Source organism: Cavia porcellus, unplaced genomic scaffold (genome assembly GCF_034190915.1).
Source record: "Cavia porcellus strain 051 isolate PalLab524CR breed Dunkin Hartley unplaced genomic scaffold, mCavPor4.1 scaffold_3, whole genome shotgun sequence".
Taxonomy (NCBI): domain Eukaryota; kingdom Metazoa; phylum Chordata; class Mammalia; order Rodentia; family Caviidae; genus Cavia; species Cavia porcellus.
Genome location: NW_026947486.1, coordinates 122,059,046 through 122,071,632, shown reverse-complemented (window position 1 = coordinate 122,071,632; position 12,587 = coordinate 122,059,046). Strand labels below are relative to the sequence as shown.

At 33.7% G+C, this 12,587-nt stretch overlaps 1 long non-coding RNA gene across 1 annotated transcript; it reads right to left on the bottom strand.

Annotated features, from left to right (window-relative positions):
• Window positions 1-300: 300 nt before the first annotated feature.
• On the bottom strand, window positions 301-7,164 carry LOC134475521 (uncharacterized). The gene is made up of 2 exons (XR_010046702.1): window positions 2,403-7,164; window positions 301-605 (listed from the first exon to the last, which is right to left on the bottom strand). It is a non-coding gene; the product is annotated as an uncharacterized LOC134475521 (long non-coding RNA).
• Window positions 7,165-12,587: the final 5,423 nt, after the last annotated feature.

Sequence of the window (12,587 nt, the reverse complement as noted above, 5' to 3'; positions counted from 1 at the left end):
TGGAAATAAGCAGCACCAACAATTTAATTACAATTCCCAAAATAACAATATTCTCCATTTAAATAGTTTTGAAGCACCTAAAACTTCACTAACAGAAGACATTAAGATGAGATAATAGCAATTCTATCTGTTCCTTGAATACACATGTGTATTTGTGTGCACATACAAAGATTATATAATTTTAGTAGACAGCTTTTAAGACTGGTGGTTTCCAATTTGGCAACAGCTTTGTGCAATTGAAACCAAAGATGGTACTCAAAGTAGATGATAGTAGTTAACAAACCAACCAACCAAACAAAAGCCATTTCAAGGCTACTGATATAATGAATGGTTCAATATGAAGTACAGTGGAATAAACTGGCTGATAGGAACAAAGATAAATCTTGAAGGCATAGAACAAGATTGAAATAAGAAAAGGTGAAAAAGAGGGTTGAAGAGACTGGCAGACAATTTTCTGAGTAGAGAAAGGCTTGAGTCACATGGATTATTTTTAATTCCTTTGTCTCTTTTATCCTTGGTTAATGACAACTTTTTCTTTATTTTTTTACACAGCTTGGCCATGTAAATCCACCACAGAGAGAGGATACAATGATATAGATGAATACCTATAAAAAGAAAAGACAATTTTATTTTCTTGAATTTATCATGTTCCTAATATATAAATATATATTATACAATGAAAAGAATATATATGAAAATAAAGCCCTATGAAAGAAATACTTCAACACTTCTGGTGCTATTACAGCAGCAGTCCAATACTAATATAACAAACTAATGAAGTATTTTCAAATAAAGGAGTAGGATCAAAATTATTCTTATATAATTTTTATCTACTTAAATTTTTACATCAGGGAGAAACTTGATTTTCACAGAAAACTAGGCATAATCAAAGCTAAATGAGCAACTCTTACTGATGCAACATTAACATACCATAAAAATTACAATAACCATGATTTCCTTGAAGTGTCATTTTACGACTAACCATATTTTTAATTTTTATATATACACGATTTTTTATAATTATAATAAGAATACATGAAGAGACTTTACCTATACCAACTATCAGCATGAATGTTGCTCAGTAATGTTCATTAGAAAAATCATACAATAATAATGATTACAGAACCAAAGAAAAGCTGATAATGGGACAGTGCAAAAATACTAGTTCTAGCATACATTTATTAGCTATTTAATTCTAGCATTATGATTTTAAATTATGATAATTTAAAAATATTATCTACCTTGTTATATTACCTTGTTATATTCAAATAGTAACTTGTTATATTTAAGTTAATAACTTGATTTAGAGTATTTGCTACCACTATAAGGATTTGTTAAGGTGAGGTGCCAATACTTTTTAGAAAGATTAATATTACATTTAGAGCAGTGTTTTACATGTAATATATAATTGATAAACATAATCTGAATTTAACAATTCAGCTGCATAAATCAATCTAAAATTACAGACTAAAGACTATGGAAGACACTAAGGTTAGAAACTTATAATGTATCAACTGAGGACCCTGAGCTAAGAAAGAGAAACTGCTGCAGTGAACTCTTTTCTCTTAGGTAGGTCCCACTACCTAAGATACAGAACCCTCAAAAAGAGATAGAGAAGTGAAAGTATTGTTTAGTGATAATTTTGGACTTATGAAAATGACTGAAATATGGAGAGAAAATGCAGGTTTTTTTCAGACATGAACTAATCCAGGTGAAATCCAACAACTTTAGCAGTGGTTCTCATATTTTTGATTCAGGATCCCTTTTAGTGTTTTTTTTGTTGTTGTTGTTCTTTTGCTAAGGATCAAACCCACATTTCACATATGCTAGGCAAGTGCTCTATGACTGAGCCAAATCTCCCAGTCTCTCTTTACATAAATATCACTAAGGACTCCAAAAGATTCTATTTCAAAGGAATTATAAATAGCAACATTTATCATATTAGATGTTAATATTTTAAAATATGTAATTTAAACTCTAATAAACTCCTTACATACAAACAGAACTAATAACTGTATTATAAATAACTATATTAGCCAGACATGGTGGTATGTGCCTAGAGTACAAGCACTTAGGAGGCTAAAACAGGAGGATTACCCGAGCCCAATAAATGAGATAAGCCTTACCAACAGACCAAGGACTCACCTCCAAGATATATAATAACTAGTACATAACTACATTTATGTGAGGTTAAAATACATAAGAATTCTCAACCAGGAAGAAAAGTTTTAAGTGGAGATAATATTTTATAATAACTTCACCACAGAATAAGAAAGTCACTTTCTGAGATTGAGTTTTGAATACATCATTTCAGAGTTAATCACTGAGAAAGAATCATGCTATCTAATTTCTTAGAAACTACAAAATAAAATCAGACAGTAAAAGGACAAAACTAAACTCACAATTGATACGATGATGATGATGATGGTGAGCTTGATATTCTTCATACACATGGCTCGGGCAAGATTTCTGCTGGTTGTTTTGAAGGTGACAGACTAGGAAAAAAAGTGCAATTGTTTGTTTAATCCTTGGCATTTGAAGGCATGGATGATTTGAAGCAATATCCCCCCAAAACATCAACTTTCACTAATTCTGGGGTGCTAGTCATTCTCTAATTCTTAATCTGGATGTTGGTTCCACATGTGTGCTACTTTGTAAAACTACAAGTTATACAATTTTCTGTATGTGGGTTACATTTTAGCAAATTGTCTTCTTAAATCCACTGTCTCAAAAAATGCATTCATTTTTATCCATCTTCTCCATAAAATCTCTATAGTACATTAAGTAAACAGGGCACCACTATTTGGATTTCACTTAATGTTTCTTAGAATGTACAGGATGTCACTAGGAAGCACAGAACTAACCATGAAATGGTATACACTGCATACCAAACCGCTTAAATCTAGCCGTAAATATACACATTGAATGGAATATAGGAATTGACTCAGACAAATGAAAAGATCCTATACAGGAATCAAAGCTAAATAATCAGAGCAAATAACTCTTATTGGAACAAAGTTAATGAAGAAAGGAGAGAATGATAGTAATAAAAACTTCTAACAAGCATTTCACATAAAAAATGTCACTGTGATGATTTAAAATGTTAGAGGATATGAAAAGGAAAAATCAGATAATACAATATTCCAAAACATACATTTTCATAAACTGACATAATGTTTAAAAAAAACACACATAGCAGAAAGTAAATAGCCAAAAGCAGCTTCTATGGGAACAATTAGTAAAAAATTCTCTGACAACATACCAAAATATTGAATATGAATTATGAAAGGAGACACATGTAAGACACTGATCAAACATATCTAGAGTCCAAGTACACATTCAACCCATATTTAACAATGTTTACTATGTTTCTGGTATTGATTTAGGCACCTGTTAATGTTGCAGAAGGAGAAAATGCTGCCAAATATCAATAATTGAGGAACAAGCACAAGAAAATATTCCCAAACCAGGAATGACTTGAACATTTCAATTGACAGAACATACCCGGTATACACAAAGAATACAGAAAGAAGGAACATAGTTTCTTCCCATCACCCTAGAACATTTTGAAACTCAAATGTTTAATGCATTTTATTTTTTTGCTTTGGAATGTAAATGACTAAAATTATGTGTGTATTATACTAAAGGTATACAATGATGTTTGATATATGTACACATTGGAAACTTATTACCACAATCAAGCTAAGCAAAATGTCCATTACTATATAGTTTAGATCTAAAATGTCCCCCCAGAAGTACCATATTCAGGAGTGGAGCTTTTGATAGGAGATTGGATACTGAGAGTGCTATAATCATTGGTGGATTAATTTATTGATGGGTTCATGGCTGAATGTGCTAAGAGGGGGTGGGGTCTAGTTAGAGGTGATGCAGCGTGCCTTTGGAGGGTAGATTTCTTAGATTCATTCTGTCTCTCTCCACCTCACCCCTACACTATTCCCTCTTTCATGTTGTGATGGACAGCTTTTCTATGACATGCCCTGCTACCACGATGCTTCTGAAACAAGCCAAAACCTCTCCTGCTTTAACTTCTGTATGTCAAGCATTTTGTTCTAGCAATGAAAATCTAATACGGTCACCTCAAAATTACTTTCTATATGTGTAGTGAGGATCCTTAAAATCTATTCTCATTGCATATTTCACTATTTAATACATTATTACTAACTATAGTCAACATATTATACATTAAGTCTCTGAATTTATTCAGCTTATAACACCAAGTTTGTACACAGTAACCAATATCTTCCCATTTTCCCCACCTCCTGGTCCCTGGGATTTGATGCACTATGCTCTGCTTCTATGTACTCAAATTTTTAACATTCCAAATGAGATCAAGCAGTATTTTTCTTTCTGTGAACAGCATGTTTCACTTAGTATAATGTTCTCTACGTTTATCCATGTTGCTGCAAACAGCAAGATCTTCTTTAAAGTTGGCCTACGTATACTGGTTTGTATGTGTATGTGTGTGTGACCATTTATCTATTCATCCACTGACAAATGTTGACACTATTTTCATATACTAGCTATTATAAATCATCTTGCAGTGAACACAAGAGCAAGAATATCTCTTGGAGTACTGTATTCATTTCCTTTGAACATAATACACTTTGAGAAAGGATTGATGGATTAAAAGGTGGTTCTCATTTTAACTTTTTAAATACACTCCATTTTGCTTTCCATAGTGGCTGTATCAATTCACATTCCCACCAACAGTGTACAAGGGTGCCTTTTTCTCTATATCCTCTCCAACACTTATTCTCTTTGGTTTTTTAATAGCCATCCTCTTTGGGTTGAGGCAATATCTCATTGTGTTTTTGATTTGTGTTTCTGATTTTTAGTGAGGTTGAGCATATTTTAATACACTGATTAGCCAACTGTATATCTTCTTTAGAGAAATGTCTTTAATAAGACCTTTGTGCATTTTTAAACTGCTTTCTTATTCTGCTATTGAGTTTATGAGCTCTTTAAACACTTTGAACACTAATCCCTCATTAGATATATATGGCTCACAAATATTGTATCCCAATGTGTATGCTTCTTTTTAATTTGTGTCTATTGTTTCCTCTACTGTTACAGGGATTTCACAGGATTTTTTTTTACTGGTCAACTTTATTTTTTATTAGTACACATCTATGGGTACATAATGATTACATTCACTGTGGGGAGTCTGTCTCTTTTTATGAAGAAACACACTGGTTTGCTTGCTATAGCTTTGTGACAAAATCTGAAGTCACTACTGAGATTAATGTGACGCCTCCAACATTTTTCTGCTTTTTCAAAATTACTTTGTATATTTAAGGTTTTTTACAGTTTCATATGAATTAGAATTTTGATCCTGATTGAACTAAATGTGCATATTGCTTTAGATCATTTTAACAGTAATGATTCTTCTAATCCATAGACATGGGATTTTTTTTTTCATTTTTGTGTCTTCAATTTCTTAAATAAATGCTTTATAAGTTTCAGTATACTACACAGATCCCTCTATTTAGTTAAACTTATTTCTAAGTATCTTTCTGATACTATCATAAACAGAACTTTTTATATTTTTTTTCTAATAGTTATATAGATAATGACAATATGATTTGGAGAGTGATAGTCACTTGAAGAAAAACCAACCATGTGATTTATGGAACTCTGGGTCACACATAGAGCAGTTAGAAACTAAGATCAAGCTACTAGGTTGTAAGCCAATCATGCTTATGAAATTAAAATTAAGTAAAAATGCAACACTGTAGTTTGATTAAGCTTTTCTGCTGCACATGATGTTACACAGCAATGTCAGAAAAGTACTATGTCGGGGCTGGGGATTTAGCTCAGCGGCATAAGCACCTGCCTTGCAAGCAAGCAGTCGTGAGTTCAATCCCTGGTACCGAAAAAAAAGACAAAAAAAAATTAAAAAAAAAAAAAAAGAAAAGTACTATGTCCTGACTCCTTGAGATCAGAATCACCATATTTGGTAACTTTCCAAACTCTACCCACTGTATTTCTTTCTTACATGGATCTTAATCTGTATCTCCTGCCTATAATAAACCATTACAGTAAGTATAACACTGTTCTTAGCATTCTGTGAATCCTCCTAGTGAGCTATTGAACCTGAAGGTGGTATGGGGAACCCCAAAATTTGCACTTGGTGTCAGAAGTGAAGGTGGTTTTGGGAACTGTGCCCTTAAAACTGTATATCTTATTTAATTTCTCAGTTGCTTTATCACTTCACAATTACTTACCAAAATACACTGAAATGTAGCAATACTTAAACAATTTCAAAGGAAAATTCTTTTAATCTTAAAATTTATGTATGTCAAAACCCTGTTCAAACAGGAGAGCAAAAAAGTACACTCATTCTGGAAAAGACTTAGCATATATAACTAGCCACAAACCCTTCTGAAGAAAATCTGATACCTCAAACAAATACTAAATCATAATAAAGAGTGCAAGGAAGAAGAAATATGATGGACAAGAAAAACTGGTGATGTTGCAACTGTTAAATGCAAATGCAGTTGCTGATTCAATAAATTTGGATGGAGAGTCCTGCAAAATGTTAAGTATTTGAATACTGATTAAAAACTGTTACAACTTATCAAGCTTCCCTTAAGGTTGGGAGTGGGGGTAGGTGAAAGAGAAAAGATACAAAAGTTAAAAAAGAGAAAACATATAAAAATCACTGCGAGAATGACAAAGAAGGTTGAACAGTTTGATAGACATTCTACATAATTTCATTAGCAGTTGTCAGGAGCTTTGGGGATCTGCAAACCTCATGTTCATATAGTAGAGTAACTTGTAACTCCAAAGATAGGTCTACATTCTAATCCATATGCATGTCACATTACTTGGACAAAGGGTCCTGACACATGTGACTATATCAGGAATTGTCAGATAAGGAGTTTCCTAGATTATTCAGGGGGTCCCTAAATGCAACCAAAAATGTCCTTTTGGAAGGAAGGTAGAAAGGGATTTCACACACATGATTTCAACTTGGAGTTCTTTTCTTTTTCTTGCCTAATTCCTAAGTTAGGAATTCATCTGGCAGTGTTTTATAGTTGTTAGTATACAAGCTCTTTCAAGTTTATTCCCTAGTATTTTACAGCATAGTCTCTGTTCCACTGCTCTGTTTATGTAAATGCCAAGCTTTTAAAATTACTACAGCAATGTAGCATGTTTGAAGTCAGGTAGATAATGACTCCTATTTTTGTAGTGTGAATAATGACACTGGTACTTGGGTTTTTAATTTACTTATTTATATTGAGGCAAATAAAACCAAGTGAAATAAAACAGGATAGAGTCAATCAAAATAAAACAATGAATATGATACATGATTACAAAACAAGACAAAAGGAAATCAATACTGGCTACCAACATGCCTCATGTTATCTTAAAAATAACTGCCCATACTATCAGACATAATAAAATCAAACAAAACAGAATGGAACAAAACCAATCAAAACAAAACAATGAAAGCAATACAGGACTTCAAAACATGATAATAGGAAAACAATGGCTACCGTAATGCCTCTTATTATCTTCAAAGTAGCTGCCTATACCATCAGACATAATAAAATCAATCAAAACAAAATAGAATTAAATCAATCAAAACAAAACAAAACATTGAAAGCATTATGAAGCATTGAAACAAGATAACAGGAAATCAATAATGGCTACCATTATTTTTTATCTTTGAAATAGCTGCCTATGCCATCAAATATGATAAAATCATAAAAAAAAAACAGAATAAAACCAAGCTAAAAAGAACAATGAAAATAATACAGGGTTTCAAAACATGATAATAGATTAAAAACGGCCACTGCCTTCTCTTTTAGACATTGCCTCCCCTTTCATTTTCACAATATCTATTGTGCATTTTGGATCCCACTAACACCTTTAGTTTTTTTTAAATAGGCAGACAACATGATGTTCAGCCACGTGACTGAACCATTTCACCCATAAGCATGATCTCAAGTTGTATCCATTTACCTACAAGAGCCTTGAGGTTATCTTTTTTTTTTTATAGCTGAGTAGCTTTCTGTTGTATAAAAGCACCATATTTTTCTTATGTATTTAGTAGTTGATGGGCAAGCTATTTCTACTTATTTCTGATTTCCTGTCACACGGAGCATTGTTCTCTTTTTTTCCTTTCAGTCTATGGATTTTCTTTCAAGTTAAATGTGTTTCTTGTATAAAGCATATTGATGGATCTTATCCCCTGATCCACTCTGCCTGTGTCTGGTGAAAGGAGAGCATCTACATTAATGGTTATGGCCAACATGCACTGGCTCATCTCTGCCATAATATTTTACTGCCATTGGCTTGCATACTTTCCCCCTCCAGTCAATTGGCTACCCTGCTTGGTGATCTCTCTCTGCCACTGTTTCTGGAACCATGGTAATTTTTATCTCTCTCTAGAATGTCCTTCACTATTCTTTGAAGGGTTGGTTTGGTAGTCATGAGTACTTTCAGTTGTTCTTTGTCATGGAAGTATTTTGTTTCTGCATTAATTTTGAAAGATAGTTTTGCAGGGTACATCAATCTGGGTTGGAAGTTATTTTCTTTCAGGACTTGAATACTTCACTCTAAGATCTTCTTGATTTGATGGTTTGTGTTGAGAAATCTGCTGTGATTCTGATGGGTCTTGCTTTATAGATAATCTGTTTCTTTGCTCTATCAGTTTTTAATGTTATGTTCTACTGAATTTCTGGGATCCTGCTTACTATATGTCTGGGTGTAGATTTATTTTGGTTATGGCTAGTTCGAATTCTATATGCTTCACTTAATCTGTATGTCATATCTTTTCCCATGCTTGGGAAGTTTCCTGCTATTACTTCTGTAAATAGATTGTTTATGTCATTTGTTTTGACCCCCTGCTTTTTTGCTGACACCTATTATTCTTCAATTATTTTTGTTTGCATCATCTTGCAGCCCTTGAGTTGTTATTTCCTGGTTCCTTGTTTTGTTTATGAGATCTTTCTTTTCATGATGGCTAGCTGCAGACCTGTCTTCAAGGTCTGAAAGTGTATCTTCAGTTTCTTTTGAGTGGTTTTGCCAGCTTTCAATAGTTTTTAACTTCCTGGATATCTCTTTCAATCTGTTTCATGCATTCTAAATCTCTCTTATATTGTTGACTCAAGGTTTTCTTCATTTTCCTGTGTTCCTCTAATTTTTTCTCTGTCTTTAGAGATGCTTAGCAATTATTTCATTTTTTCATTTCTTCTTTCACATGAAATAGTATTTCTGTTCTAATTTCTTTTATAGCCTCATGAAATTGTTTCTTTACTTCAGTTACCATTACTTCAGAAACTTTGGGTGTGCACCTCCCAATCTCTTCCATGTTTACATCTCTCGAACTTGCTGTGCATGGGTTAGAGGCCAGAGACTGGCTTTTGCTTCTTCTTCTTGACATTTTCCTGAGTTCTTTGGGATAACCAGGTAATAGGATCCCAGGCACTTCCTGCATTGGCTACAATTTCTCCAAAATATGAATGTTTGGTTCTCCTGGCCAGTGCTGGCTATGAGTATCCGATAGTGGTCATTGGGTACACTGCTGTTGGGTTGACTGCTGCTTTCCTCAGCTGCACTGGCTAGCAGCAGTGGGAAGGGAATGGTGGCTGGTGTGCATGTGGGCACCGACACCAGTACTTTGAAAGGGACTGTAGTGAATCTATTATGGGTAGTATGGGCACTGTAACAATATTGATTTTTTTTCCAGAGCATGAACCTGGGATGTTTTTCTACATTTTTTTGTCTTTGGTTTTTTAAAAAAAAGTTCTAAAATCTTCATTTCAGACATCTTTCACCATTTTGGTTACATTTATTCTTAGGTATTTTATGTTTTTATAGCTACTGCAAATAAAGTTGATTTCTTGATCTCTATTCCAGATAATTCATTTTTAGCACAGACATGCTGATATTTGTATATTGATTTTTATGTCATATAACTTTATTGAATTTTTAAATTACTTCTGCCAGTGTTTAGTGGGATCTTTAGGATATATATATATATATATATATATATGACTATGTCATCTGCAAATAGCATTCTCCTTTCTTTCTCTTGCATAAATGTTAATCAAAGATTTATTTTAACAATGTTTTACAGCTTTTAGCATACCAGCTCTTTATCTTCTTAAGTTTATTCCTAAGAATTTTAATTTTTCAAGTACTATTGTAAATAGAACTTTCATATTTTAATTTTACCTTTGAAATATTTTTCTAATATATAGAACTGCAATAAACTGTTTCTTAAATGACATTAGTTAAATCACATGCAAAAGAATGAAGTTTTACATTTACAGTATATCATAAACAAAATTTAACTGAAAATGGAAAAAAAGACCTAAAACTACAAGACACTTAAAAGACAACAGGGGAAAGCTTTATGACATGAATCTGACAATGGTTTCTTAGATATAACCCTGGAAGTACAGAGATTCAAAGAAAAAATAGATAAAATGGACATCAAATTTTAAAACTTTTGTATACCACATGGTACTATAATGAGAATGAAAATACAACCCAGAGACTTATATGAAATATTTGCTAAAAGCATATATATGTAAGGGGCTAATATTTAATTATATTATAAATATACCTACATTGCAATAACAACTAAAAAAGTATTACAATAGGCTACAGACTAGAATAATTTCTCCAAATAAGATGTACTGATGGTCAAACAAGCCCATGAAAAGATTTTCAACATTAAATATTTTATATATTTTTAAAAACTTTCTGAATACTATGTCTTAATATCTTTAATTAAAACTTGGCTAGGGAGATAAAGAATCCTTCTTAAGGGGAGTTAATTTTGGAGACAGCAAAGGGCACAACAGAGAGTATGTATTTTTTTTCTCCTTTTTTGGTTTTGATTTTGATTAGTTCATGTTTGTAGTACATAATGATTACATTTGTAATGGGGAGCTGGTACACATACATAACACATCTTTTTTTTCTGGCTTTTTGAGACAAGGTATCACTATGCAATTCAGGCTGGCCTTGAGCTCACTTTGTAGCCCAGGCTGAGCTTGCAACTGTACTCCTGCCTCAGCCTCCCAAATGCTGGGATTATAGGCATGAGCCACCACGCCCGCCTATCCTTTTTTTAAAAGAGAAAAAAAGAACATAGAAAAAACAAAAAGCAATCAAGTGAACAAAGAAAAATAACAACAATCAAAGGACAATAACAACAACACAATACTGATACAGGATTTCAAAACAATATAGGAATTTAACAATGGTTAGTATATTGCATTTTATTATCTTCAAAATAGTTGCTCAGGTTACCAGTTACAGGCATGCAAGACTGATCAAACAACATGACTTTCCTTTGAGTAATTTCTTTCTCTTTCACTATTATCTATTGTAATTTTTTAGATCTTACTTAATTTTAGTTTCTTACAGTAGCAAGACAATACAGAGTTTGTATATGAGTTTGACTTATTTCACTTATGAACACGGTTTCTAGTTGTATCCTCTTACCTATAAAAGCCTCAAGTTATCAACCTTTATGTCTGAGTAGTACTTTACTGTATAAATACCACCTCACAGATCTAGAAAAAAACATTTTAAAAATTCATCAGGAACTAGAAGAGACCTAGAATAGCAAAGGCAATCCTAGGCAACAGATACAAGGCAAGAGGAATCCTAATCCCTGACCTGAAATTATACTACAAGGCTGCTATAATAAAAACAGCATGGTACATAGCACATTTGTGTGTGTGTGTGTGTGTGTGTTTTGGGGCAGGGTTTTGCTATGCAGTTCAGGCTGGGCTTGTGCTCACTTTGTAGTCCAGACTGGTCTCGAACCTGCAAACATTCTACTGCCTCAGCCTCCTGAGTGCTGGGATTACAGGAGTGTGCCATCATACCCAGCTACATAACACATTTTAATTATTTTTCAGCTCCTTCTTTTCTTCTCTGTCTGTATCTTGGTCCCCTTTCCTTTGCAAAAAAATCTATCTGCTTCTTTCCTATTATTTTTTACTATGCTTTTTATTTATACTAACCCTAACCCTAACCCTAACCCTAACCCTAACCCTAACCCTTAACCCTAACCCTAACCCTAACCCTAACCCTAACCCTAACCCTAACCCTAACCCTAACCCTAACCCTAACCCTAACCCTAACCCTAACCCTAACCCTAACCCTAACCCTAACCCTAACCCTAACCCTAACCCTAACCCTAACCCTAACCCTAACCCTAACCCTAACCCTAACCCTAACCCTAACCCTAACCCTAACCCTAACCCTAACCCTAACCCTAACCCTAACCCTAACCCTAACCCTAACCCTAACCCTAACCCTAACCCTAACCCTAACCCTAACCCTAACCCTAACCCTAACCCTAACCCTAACCCTAACCCTAACCCTAACCCTAACCCTAACCCTAACCCTAACCCTAACCCTAACCCTAACCCTAACCCTAACCCTAACCCTAACCCTAACCCTAACCCTAACCCTAACCCTAACCCTAACCCTAACCCTAACCCTAACCCTAACCCTAACCCTAACCCTAACCCTAACCCTAACCCTAACCCTAACCCTAACCCTAACCCTAACCCTAACCCTAACCCTAACCC